The sequence below is a fragment of the Oncorhynchus nerka genome, linkage group LG28 (genome assembly GCF_034236695.1).
Source record: "Oncorhynchus nerka isolate Pitt River linkage group LG28, Oner_Uvic_2.0, whole genome shotgun sequence".
NCBI lineage: Eukaryota > Metazoa > Chordata > Actinopteri > Salmoniformes > Salmonidae > Oncorhynchus > Oncorhynchus nerka.
Genome location: NC_088423.1, coordinates 53,527,864 through 53,539,461, shown reverse-complemented (window position 1 = coordinate 53,539,461; position 11,598 = coordinate 53,527,864). Strand labels below are relative to the sequence as shown.

The window sequence follows — 11,598 nt, the reverse complement described above, 5'->3', positions numbered from 1 at the left end:
AAAACGTATATTTTTAAAGTGTGATTGTAAACCTAACCTTAAATTAAGTCCAAAAATAAAAACACGTGTCATGAAGTTTGACTTTGTGGAAGTGGTAGCCGTTGTATTGTCAGTGATTATTTTAAAGCCGTTTCCCCTGTCTAGATTCATTTTGATATTCTCATCTTTACTCAAGGAGGTCTCGGCGTAATCATTCATGGTGTCAGGCGAACCTAGTGCAAAGAAACTCCGACCGTTCGAGGAGAAAAAGGATAACCCATCAGAAAATAAAAACAACTTCAGAGAAAGCTCCAAAGAGGAAAACTCCAGAGAGAACCTCGACCAAACCCAGGTAGATAATAGCTATAGTAGCTAGTTGAATGCAGCTCTGCTGGGCATGGCTACTGCCTACACACTAGTCTGGCTTCAAGAGTTTTCGCTAGCATGCAGCTACTGCCAAAACCTCGAAGCGAGGGTCTAGTCGGTGAACTCTGAGTGTATCTAACTTATTCCGTTCGGAAATGTGTGCGCACACACTACACACGGAAATCATCAAGCCTTTGTGTTTTTTAATTACATAAATACTTCAAAATTCACAAAGGTGATGTTAGAACAAAACGTATAGCTAAAATCTCTTAAGCCTGTGTTTGTTTACCACAGACCTTATTTTCTGCATTTATCGAAACACCCTACAAAAAAACTTCATTTTCCCATGGTTTTGTTAAATGAACCACAAGAAGGCCAGCATCCCAACTGTTGACTTTGAGACTGGTGTTTTGCAGATACTATTTAATGAAGCTGCCAGTTGAGGACTTGTGAGGAGTCTGTTTCTCACTCAAACTAGACACTCCAATGTACTTGTCCTCTTGCTTAGTTGTGCACTGGGGCCTCCCATTCCTCTTTATATTCTGGTTAGGGCCAGTTTGCGTTGCTCTGTGAATGGAGTAGTACACAGCTTTGTAGGAGATCTTCAGTTTCTTGGCAATTTCTTGCATGGAATTTTGATTTTTTTTCTCTGTAATTTAGGCCAATAGGGTGGACATTTGAGGGGGACATACAGACTAATAACATTAAACATTTATACAACTTTGAGTGTTTCAATTTATTTAGCTTTGCACCATAGTTTTTTCCACCAAAGAAATGGTCACTTCCTGAGTGTGGTGTCATTGTAGGAAGTAGGTTGTTTTCTTAAATGGAGAATTACAACAAACTAGCCAGATGGAAAGTGATATCAGGGACACACAGAAAATCTTAAATGAATAATCAATACAAAAATTGTGAAAACATTTTATTGATGAGAGGGAATTTAACTAGGACTACAAAATGCTTAGAATATTTTATGACTTTTATGGCTTCTATTTCTTGTGGAAGTTTATGATTAACACCTGGGGACAGAAAAGGCACCACTCAGTAGGAATGACCCAGCTAGTGCAGCCCATATGTCTTTATGTAGCTATGCGTGCTCTGAAGTTCCCTGCAATCAGTAGTTTAGGGTAAGAGGTTAGGGGTCAGGGACTCTGTACTGTCACCCGAGTCTCCTTGGTCTGTCTGACTCAAAATCCTTGAAGCACCGATGAAAATAATGTTTTAGTCTGAGTGGCTGTCTGTCCTCAGCACAAGTTCAATGTCACTGTAGTGTCACAAAAGGAAAGCTACTCACTCCGCAATTTCAAAAATATATATTTGACCTTTATTTAACTAGGCAAATCAGTTATGAACAAATTCTTATTTTCAATGACGGCCTAGGAACAGTGGAGTGGGTTAACTGCCTTCTTCAGGGGCAGAACGACAGATAATGGACTAAAGGAGCCTTACGTTACAAGGACCTTGCATGTTCTGTTTCGAGGTGAAGTGACTCTGGCAGCCAAAATGGCCAAATATTCCATCTAAATGTAAATCGATTCTCAATTACGGTGTGGTTCTAGAAACAAAGCCCTCTACTTTCATTTCACATCCAAATAATTTCACAAATGCAAAATACAATGTTTTAAAACAGTTGTAGCTGAGGAACGCTCAACTCTGTTCGCTTATATCAAGATGAAGTTGAGTTTTGATAAGCTTACCTCTACCAACGTTTGTCCTGTACATATGTTTTAATAACTTTTATCGAATACAACCAGACTTTTTCCTCATCTGTAGTCAGTATGCATTTTGGAAACATACTTAATGGTTTACTTCATATTATGAAGCATGTCTTACCTTAATTGAACATTTGACCATAGAAAGGTGGAGGCAATTATTTTATAGACTTCATAGGCAGTGCGTGAATTTCAGGTTTGGGGAAGCATACAAAAGATCTACTTCTATGATCCATTTCTACTGATCTGCATGTCAGTTAGGATTTTCATATGTGCATTTTCGTGGAACAGTTTGATTTAAATAATAGCAGTTTAGTTTCTCAATCATTGTCATGTGGTTAATCATAATGATAAAAGTTAATTCAACTAAGCCTCTGCCGTATAGACACGCTGATACACCGGGATCATTGGCGGCTAAATAGCCTAAATGAGCACTTGGTCTATAACTCTATTGTCAACTAAGTAAAAAATAGCCTTACATAAAGCTGACAAAAACGGTAGATAATACTAATGAAAATACTGTTTTTATCAATCACATCTATGCCTGTCATCCTCCCTTTTCTATCTGTCTTGACTTGAGCTATTGCTAGTGAAGTGCAACATTGTATCAAATCAACTGAATCTGACCTGAAGTAATTGTTTACAGACAGATTATTTCACTTATACTTCACTGTATCACAATTCCAGTGGGTCAGAAGTTTACATACACAAAGTTGACTTTTCCTTTAAACAGCTTGGAAAATTCCATAAAATGTCATGGCTTTAGAGGCTTCTGATAGGCTAATTGACAATGACTTAATTGGAGGTGTACCTGTGGATGTATTTCAAGGCCTACCTTCAAACTCAGTGCCTCTTTGCTTGACCTCATGGGAAAACCGCCTGTACTCCCTGTTCACCCACTACTGCGTGGCCACACACGCCCCCAACTCAATCATCAAGTTTGCGGACGACACAACAGTGGTAGGCTTGATTACCAACAACGACGAGACGGCCTACAGGGAGGAGGTGAGGGCCCTCGGAATGTGGTGTCAGGAAAATAACCTCACACTCAACGTAAACAAAACTAAGCAGAAGATTGTGGACTTCAGGAAACAGCAGAGGGAACACCCCCCTATCCACATCGATGGAACAGTAGTGGAGAGGGTAGCAAAGTTTTAAGTTACTCGGCATACACATCACAGACAAACTGAATTGGTCCACCCACACACACACAGACAGCATTGTGAAGAAGGCGCAGCAGCGCCTCTTCAACCTCAGGAGGCTGAAGAAATTCGGCTTGTCACCAAAAGCACTCACAAACTTCTACAGATGCACAATCGAGAGCATCCTGGCGGGCTGTATCACCGCCTGGTACGGCAACTGCTCCGCCCACAACCGTAAGGCTCTCCAGAGGGTAGTGAGGTCTGCACAACGCATCACCGGGGGCAAACTACCTGCCCTCCAGGACACCTACACCACCCGATGTCACAGGAAGGCCATAAAGATCATCAAGGACAACAACCACCCGAGCCACTGCCTGTTCACCCCGCTATCATCCAGAAGGCGAGGTCAGTACAGGTGCATCAAAGCTGGGACCGAGAGACTGAAAAACAGCTTCTATCTCAAGGCCATCAGACTGTTAAACAGCCACCACTAACATTGTGTGGCTGCTGCCAACACACTGACTCAACTCCAGCCACTTTAATATTGGGAATTGATGGGAAATTATGTAAAATATATCACTAGCCACTTTAAACAATGCTACCTAATATAATGTTTACATACCCTACATTATTCATCTCATATGTATACGTATATACTGTACTCTATATCATCTACTGCATCTTTATGTAATACATGCATCTCTAGCCACTTTAACTATGCCACTTTGTTTACATACTCATCTCATATGTATATACTGTACTCGATACCATCTACTGTATCTTGCCTATGCCGCTCTGTACCATCACTCATTCATATATCTTTATGTACATATTCTTTATCCCCTTACACTTGTATGTATAAGACAGCCTCCCTCCCCTCTTTACCCTCCTAACCCGTTGGAGTAGGGTAGATGGTTCAGTAGTTCTCGCTGTGAATGTCTCCTTTTGTCCCCCTATCTGTCTGTCAGAACGCTAGCTAGCGTTGCACTCAATGCACTGTGCAAAGATAAATATTTTGGGTTGTTTTTCCCCTCATTGTGCTTGTTGGGCATTGTGTTGAATAATGCGTGATTAAAGGGGTCACCGACAGTGCGGTTCTAGTATCAGGGAGAGGGATTCGCTGAATTTCCTGGAGTTGTAGGTTTCGTGGCTTTTTCAAACATAAGATTAATCTGACATCTTAACCTCACTGTTGACCCCTCACTGACTCCATAGCCTCTTAACCCCATATTGCTTTTAATTTCCCTTAAGTTAAAATACCCTCCAGTCAAAAAGACAGTTTGCATCCCAAATAGCACCAAATCACATGCTGTCACGCCCTGGCCATAGAGAGTATTTTATTATCTATTTTGGTTGGGCCAGGGTGTGACTAGGGTGGGCATTCTAGTTGCTTTATTTCTATGTTTTCTGTTTCTATGTTTTGGCCGGGTATGGTTCTCAATCAGGGACAGCTGTCTACCTTTGTCTCTGATTGGAAATCATACTTAGGCAGCCTGTTTTTCAACCTTAGTTGTGGGTAGTTGTCTTTGTTAGTGGCCTGTAATTGTTGGCGACATTTTAAGTAAAGAGAAAATGTACGCTCACCATGCTGGACCTTGGTCCGGTCATTTCCCTGATGACTTTCGTGACAGAACTACCCACCACAAACGGACCAAGCGCAGTGGCCGGGAGGAGCAGTGTTTTCTGGAGAAATGGACATGGGAGGAGATCTTGGAAGGCAAGGGACCCTGGGCAAAAGCTGGAGAGTATCGGCGTCCAAGGGAGGAGATGGAGGCGGCTAAAGCAGAGCGGCGACAATACGAAGAGTTGGCACAGCGGAGCAGGCACGAGAGGCAGCCCCAAAACATTTTTTTGGGGGAGCGCACGAGGAGATTGGCTGAGTCAGGTTGGATTCCTGAGCCAACTCCTGGTGCTAACTGTAGGGAGCGTGGTGCTGGTCAGGCACCGTGTTATGCGGTGGTGCTCATGGTGTCTCCAGTGCACGTTTACACTGCATTCCAGCTCCCCGCATTTGCCCGGGCTAGAGTGGGCATCCAGCCAGGACGGATGGTGCCGGCTCAGCGTGCCTGGCCTCCAGTGCGTCTCTTTGGCCCAGGATATCCTGCGCCGGCTCTGCGCACTGTGTCTCCGGTGCGTCTGCACAGCCCAGTGCGTCCTGTGCACCGTATTCCCTATATAGTGCACTACTTTTGTCCAGACCTTGTCCAAAGTAGTCCACTAAAAAGGGATTAGGGTGCCAGTTGCGAAGCAGTTCTGTCACACAACACAGCAGGGGAGAATCAAAGACTAATATGCTTTATCATTGGCTACATTTCAGTGGGAATGGATCCGTGAGGGAGATTCTCACTGCTTCATGTTGTCAATCTGATATTTGTGTGGGTTTGTTAGGGGAAATACGAATGTGTTCTTTACTGACTCACATGGTTAAATGAAGGTTAAATTAAAAAAGAGCTGCAAGGGAAGTTTAGCCATGCTTCCATAGAATCTGCCGGTCTCATTTCATTACGTCATCAATACATGCCAGTATGGCAGATTAATCTGATATAACAACAATTATGTGCTATTTTTGTCAAATCTTCCGACTAGATAAACTAAACAAAACTGCATAGGAATTTTGCTCGGTGTTGCAACTCTTTTCAGGGCAGTTTCTATTCTGGATATTAGATTCCCCTGACACACAGAGCAACTAATGGAGAGTCCAGATAGCCCTTGAATTCCTCTTTATGCGCTCCTCTGACAGCCTGAGTGGTCCTTTTAACTGGGAAAGACAATATAGTCTGCCTGGCTTTGTCTGATGCTTGCTAGATCCATTAACATCACAGTTGGATACTGTGATTGTGTGTTCCGTTAGAAGAGTCACACAGGAATATATCTCTCCCTCTCTCTCTCTCTCTCTCTCAACAGGACTGGAAAGTGGGGGTGTGACCCTGAGATCGGAGATCGAGAGCTCTGCACCAGTGATGTTGCGGTGCCACATTAACGGACACCCGCGGTGAGCCCCACCTCTTCCTTCACCTTGAGTTCAGAGTTCAAAAGGGTGCCTGTATCTCATGTACATACAACAACCGTACTGGGAAAAACTGCTCTGGCCCCCATACTGAAAAGACAAAAGGTCTCCCTCATGGCCTCCTCACCCCTCTTTCATGTTAAGTAAAGGGTTAACACACACATTACCTTGCGTTTCTCGCTTTTGATGCATGGAATTACAGCCACAAAACTGACATTCTATAAAACAAATAGCTTGTGCACACACTATTTTACCTCTGTACTTTTACTTTTACTGTCAACATTTCAGTCAGAGACCTTTCTCATGCCCTCCTCACTCTCTCTCTCCCCTTACCTTCAGTCCCACTTGCCACCAGTGGTTCCGAGATAGACTGACAGAAAAAACCCATCAGATCAACAAGGAGCACACAGTCATCTTCAAGAGCGCCAGCCACAACGACAATGGCCTGTACTACTGCTGTGCCAAGAATGCAGCCGGCCATGTGTGCAGCAACGCCAACTTCACCCTCAACATTATAGGTGTTTTTGTCCATTCACATTTATCATGGGTGTGTGTGTGTTTGTTGTCTGTGCGCATTTGTCCTGTGTTTGTGTTTAGTCTATGTGTGTGGGCTCCGCTTCTTTGTAAATGCTGCCTCATAGTCCTGTTATCTTTGATGACATCTCACACACTGTGGGTCCCCTGGCAATTTTGCCACATTACTACCAAGCTGTCTTTTCTCATTCCTTCCTTTGCATCATGGTCTTCAAAAGAATCACAGTCAATGTGATTACACACACACACACTTCTGAGCCAGGCTGCTCTGTTGAGCCAGGCAACAGTGTGACATTAATAAATCACAAAAGAAAGGTCATGGTGTGTTAGCAGGAGAGCTTTTCATAAATATTTCCACACCTGCCATGGTGTGTTTAGTTACCTGATTGACCTGTTAGAGGCTAGGCCAGGCGGCACTATGAGATTTGTTCTGCAGTGAGTGTGTAGCTGTAGACCATTCGTGTGGAGAGCGAGAAAGGGTTGTTCGGGCTGTCCGCATAGGAGAACTCTTGCAAGAACCAGTTTTGGTTCCAGGTAGCACCCTCTAGATAGAACTCTTCCATGTAGGACCCTTTCCACAGAGAGTTCTACATGGAACACAAAAGGGTTCTCCTATGGAGACAGCCAAAGAACCCTTTTGGAACCCTTTCTTTTCCTAAGCGTGTATAATGTGATTACCACAGGCCTTACCGGTGTGTAAGTATCCACCTCCACAGCCAACCACTCACACACACACTCTAAATCACACCAATCCACTTATTGTACAGGTACTGTAAATATCAGTTCATTCCCCCAAATTCTGTTGAACTGTATCAGTCCATGTATTTATGTCCTGGTTTATGTATACATTTTAGCTTATTATATAGAATATGCATCTCATGTATGTGTGTGTGGAAATGTGCCCCTGAGCACACTACCACACAGAATAGAGTACCCAGTCAGGAGCACATCTGTGGGAGAAACCTGATCTCCACTCTAATTAGTCACCTGCGCTGCTTACACACGCCCGCCCGCATGCACGCACCACACCCCACACACACATTCCCACAGGATTAGTACCTGGATGGAATGAAAAGAAAGAAAGAATATAAGAAAGAAAGAAAGGGGGAAAAAAATAGATAACTGTTGAGTTTCCACCCACTGCAATGTAAAATCAAATAAAATCAAATGTATTTATATAGCCCTTCTTACATCAGCTGATATATCAAAGTGCTGTACAGAAACCCAGCCTAAAGCCCCAAAACAGCAAGCAATGCAGGTGTAGAAGCACGGTGGCTAGGAAAAACTCCCTAGAAAGGCCAAAACCTAGGAAGAAACCTAGAGAGGAACCAGGTTATGAGAGGTGGCCAGTCCTCTTCTGGCTGTGCCGGGTGGAGATTATAACAGAAGATGTTCAAATGTTCAGAAATTACCAGCATGGTCAAATAATAATAATCACAGTAGTTGTCGAGGGTGCAACAAGTCAGCACCTCAGGAGTAAATGTCAGTTGGCTTTTCATAGTCGATCATTGAGAAGTATCTCTCCCGCTCTTGCTGTCTCTAGAGAGTTGAAAACAGCAGGTCTGGGACAGGTAGCACGTCCGGTGAAAAGGTCAGGGTTCCATAGCCGCAGGCAGAACAGTTGAAACTGGAGCAGCAGCACGGCCAGGTGGACTGGGGACAGCAAGGAGTCATCATGCCAGGTAGTCCTGAGGCATGGTCATAGGGCTCAGGTCCTCCGAGAGGGGGAAAGAGAGAATTAGAGAGAGAATACTTAAATTCACACAGGACACAGGATAAGACAGGAGAAATACTCCAGATATAACAGACTGACCCTAGCCCCCCGACACAAACTACTGCAGCATAAATACAGGAGGCTGAGACATCCGATGATACCCCCAGACAGGGCCAAACAGGCAGGATATAACCCCACCCACGTTGCCAAAGCACAGCCCCAACACCACTAGAGTGATATCTTCAAACACCAAATTACCATCCTGAGACAAGGCAGAGTATAGCCCACAAAAATCTCCGCCACGGCACAACCCAAGGGGGACAAGGAAGATCACGTCAGTGACTCAACCCACTCAAGTAACGCACTCCTCCTAGGGACGGCATGGAAGAGCACCAGTAAGCCAGTGACTCAGCCCCTGTAATAGGGTAAGAGGCAGAGAATCCCCGTGGAGAGAGGGGAACCGGCCAGGCAGAGACAGCAAGGGCAGTTTGTTGCTCCAGAGCCTTTCCGTTCACCTTCACACTCCTGGGCCAGACTACACTCAATCATATGACCTACTGAAGAGATGAGTCTTCAGTAAAGACTTAATTGTTGAGACTGAGATCTGCGTCTCTCACATGGGTAGACCATTCCATAAAAATTGAGCTCTATAGGAGAAAGCCCTGCCTGCCTGCCTTATTCAACAGAATATCTCTTTGTTTCTTGGGACCTAGAACAAGTATCTCTGTTTTGTCCGAGTTTAACCACTCTGCGTACGGAACACGCTAGCGGGCTGAAATTCCACAACATACGGTGTTCGCTACATAAATAGTCATATTAAACATTCATGAAAGTACAAGTGTCTCACATGTATCGAAAGCCTAGAATCTTGCTAATCCAACTACGTTGTCAGATTTAAAAAAGGATAGACTGCGAAAGAATACGAGCCCCATAAAAAACAACAATTTTAACCAGCACAGGCGTAACATAATCACAAACTGCATTAAAATAAATCGTTTACCTTTGACGATCTTCATCTGTTTGCAATTCCAATGCTCATTGTTACACAATGATTGATCTTTTGTTTGATAAAATCCGTTTTTATAGCCTAACACGAAACATTTTGTGAACCGCTTGTGTCGTGAATTCCGTCTCATTCCATTTTCGACGACACATTCCAGGTAAACTTTTCCAGTCATGTTTGGTTTCACTGCAATCACCTAGTTTGTTTGTAACACAATCAAACCTGATGGGCCATTTCGCGGGACGTATTGACTGAAAGAAACCGATTTGAAGACAAGTCATGACATCATTGTGCACCAATGATTTGCCCGCTGTTTCATTGATTGACTGTATTTTAACCCAATGACCACTGATCGTCTTGAAATCTAGCTGGGTAGATAGCCAATGAGCTGAGGTAAACGGCAATAGGTCATGTTTATGTGTTGCAAGACCAACTCATGTAGTAAGCTCCAGTTTGAAGAGAGTCATTCGCTATTGAAGTTTCATACCGGAGGGAGAAACAAATATTACGCACTGCATTGTTTGGTAAACGCGCAGATTCAGCTGTTTATATATCAATGAGTATGGCGACTAAGTCAGGGAAAGCTAAATCTAAGTCTAGATGTACAGATGTACACACAATTTTTGAATAAATTGATTGGGAAAGTGAGACAGAGATTGTTGTAGGACGACTCATTTAGCGATTGTGGAGGAATATTTTTTGAACGGGAGAGGACATCGTTTTGGACTGGTAAGTTCTTATCATGCTAATGCCCTTGTTTGAAATTAATCATCTAAAATTTTTAAAAAAAATCACAAATAATATTTTATAAGCAATATACGGTGGGGTAAAAAAGTATTTAGTCAGCCACCAATTGTGCAAGTTCTCCCACTTAAAAAGATGAGAGAGGCCTGTAATTTTCATCATAGGTACACTTAAACTATGACAGACAAAATTAGAAAAAAAAATCCAGAAAATCACATTGTAGGATTTTTTATGAATTATTTGCAAATTATGGTGGAAAATAACTATTTGGTCACCTACAAGCAAGCAAGATTTCTGGCTCTCATAGACCTGTAACTTCTTCTTTAAGAGGCTCCTCTGTCCTCCACTCGTTACCTGTATTAATGGCACCTGTTTGAACTTGTTATCAGTATAAAAGACACCTGTCCACAACCTCAAACAGTCAAACTCCACTATGACCAAGACCAAAGAGCTGTCAAAGGACACCAGAAACAAAATTGTAGACCTGCACCAGGCTAGGAAGACTGAATCTGCAATAGGTAAGCAGCTTGTCACGAATCCCGCTTCCTGAGTCTGTGTTTGCCTGCGTTTCTGTCCTGGAGTGTGTTTCCGGTGTCCTGGAACGCACCCTGTCTGGTTGCCGGGCGAATTAGCTTGTTGGGAGATCGATGTTCACCCGCACCTGTATCCCATCAGTAATCTGCACACCTGTCCTGATCATCACCTCTCCCCTTCAAAAGCTCTGACCTGACATCCATTCCCTGCCGGATCGTTAGCCATGAACATTACTCACCCGGATCATTTACCCCATTCCCGCCTGGTCGTCGGAGGATTCCGCTACCCCATTGGATCCACCTATTTACTCCCATCAACTCACCACCGCTGCTCGCTACGCCACCTGGATATATCTACCCATTCACATTCACTTGTAAATAAATACTCACCTTCTTCCTACTCTCCTTGTCCTGGTCTGCTTCTGGGTTCGATTTTGAAAGAACGTGACACAGCTTGGTTTGAAGAAATCAACTGTGGGAGCAATTATTAGGAAATGGAATACATACAAGACCACTGATAATCTCCCTCGATCTGGGGCTCCACGCAAGATCTCACCACGTGGGGTCAAAATGATCACCTAGTGAATGACCTGCAGAGAGCTGGGACCAAAGTAACAATGCCTACCATCAGTAACTCTGTAATCCACTGGATGTCTTAAGGTGAACGCACCGATTTGTAAGTCGCTCTGGATAAGAGCGTCTGCTAAATGACTTAAATGTAAATGTAAAGTAACACACTACGCCGCCAGGGACTCAAATCCTGCAGTGCCAGACGTATCCCCCTGCTTAAGCCAGTATATGTCCAGGCCCATATGAAGTTTGCTAGAGAGCATTTGGATGATCCAGAAGAAGATTGGGAGAATG

At 43.6% G+C, this 11,598-nt stretch overlaps 1 long non-coding RNA gene across 1 annotated transcript; it reads left to right on the top strand.

The window, feature by feature from the left end:
• The first annotated feature begins 55 nt into the window (after positions 1 to 55).
• On the top strand, positions 56 to 7,920 carry LOC115113428 (uncharacterized). The gene is made up of 3 exons (XR_003861110.2): positions 56 to 331; positions 6,104 to 6,191; positions 6,546 to 7,920. It is a non-coding gene; the product is annotated as an uncharacterized LOC115113428 (long non-coding RNA).
• Positions 7,921 to 11,598: the final 3,678 nt, after the last annotated feature.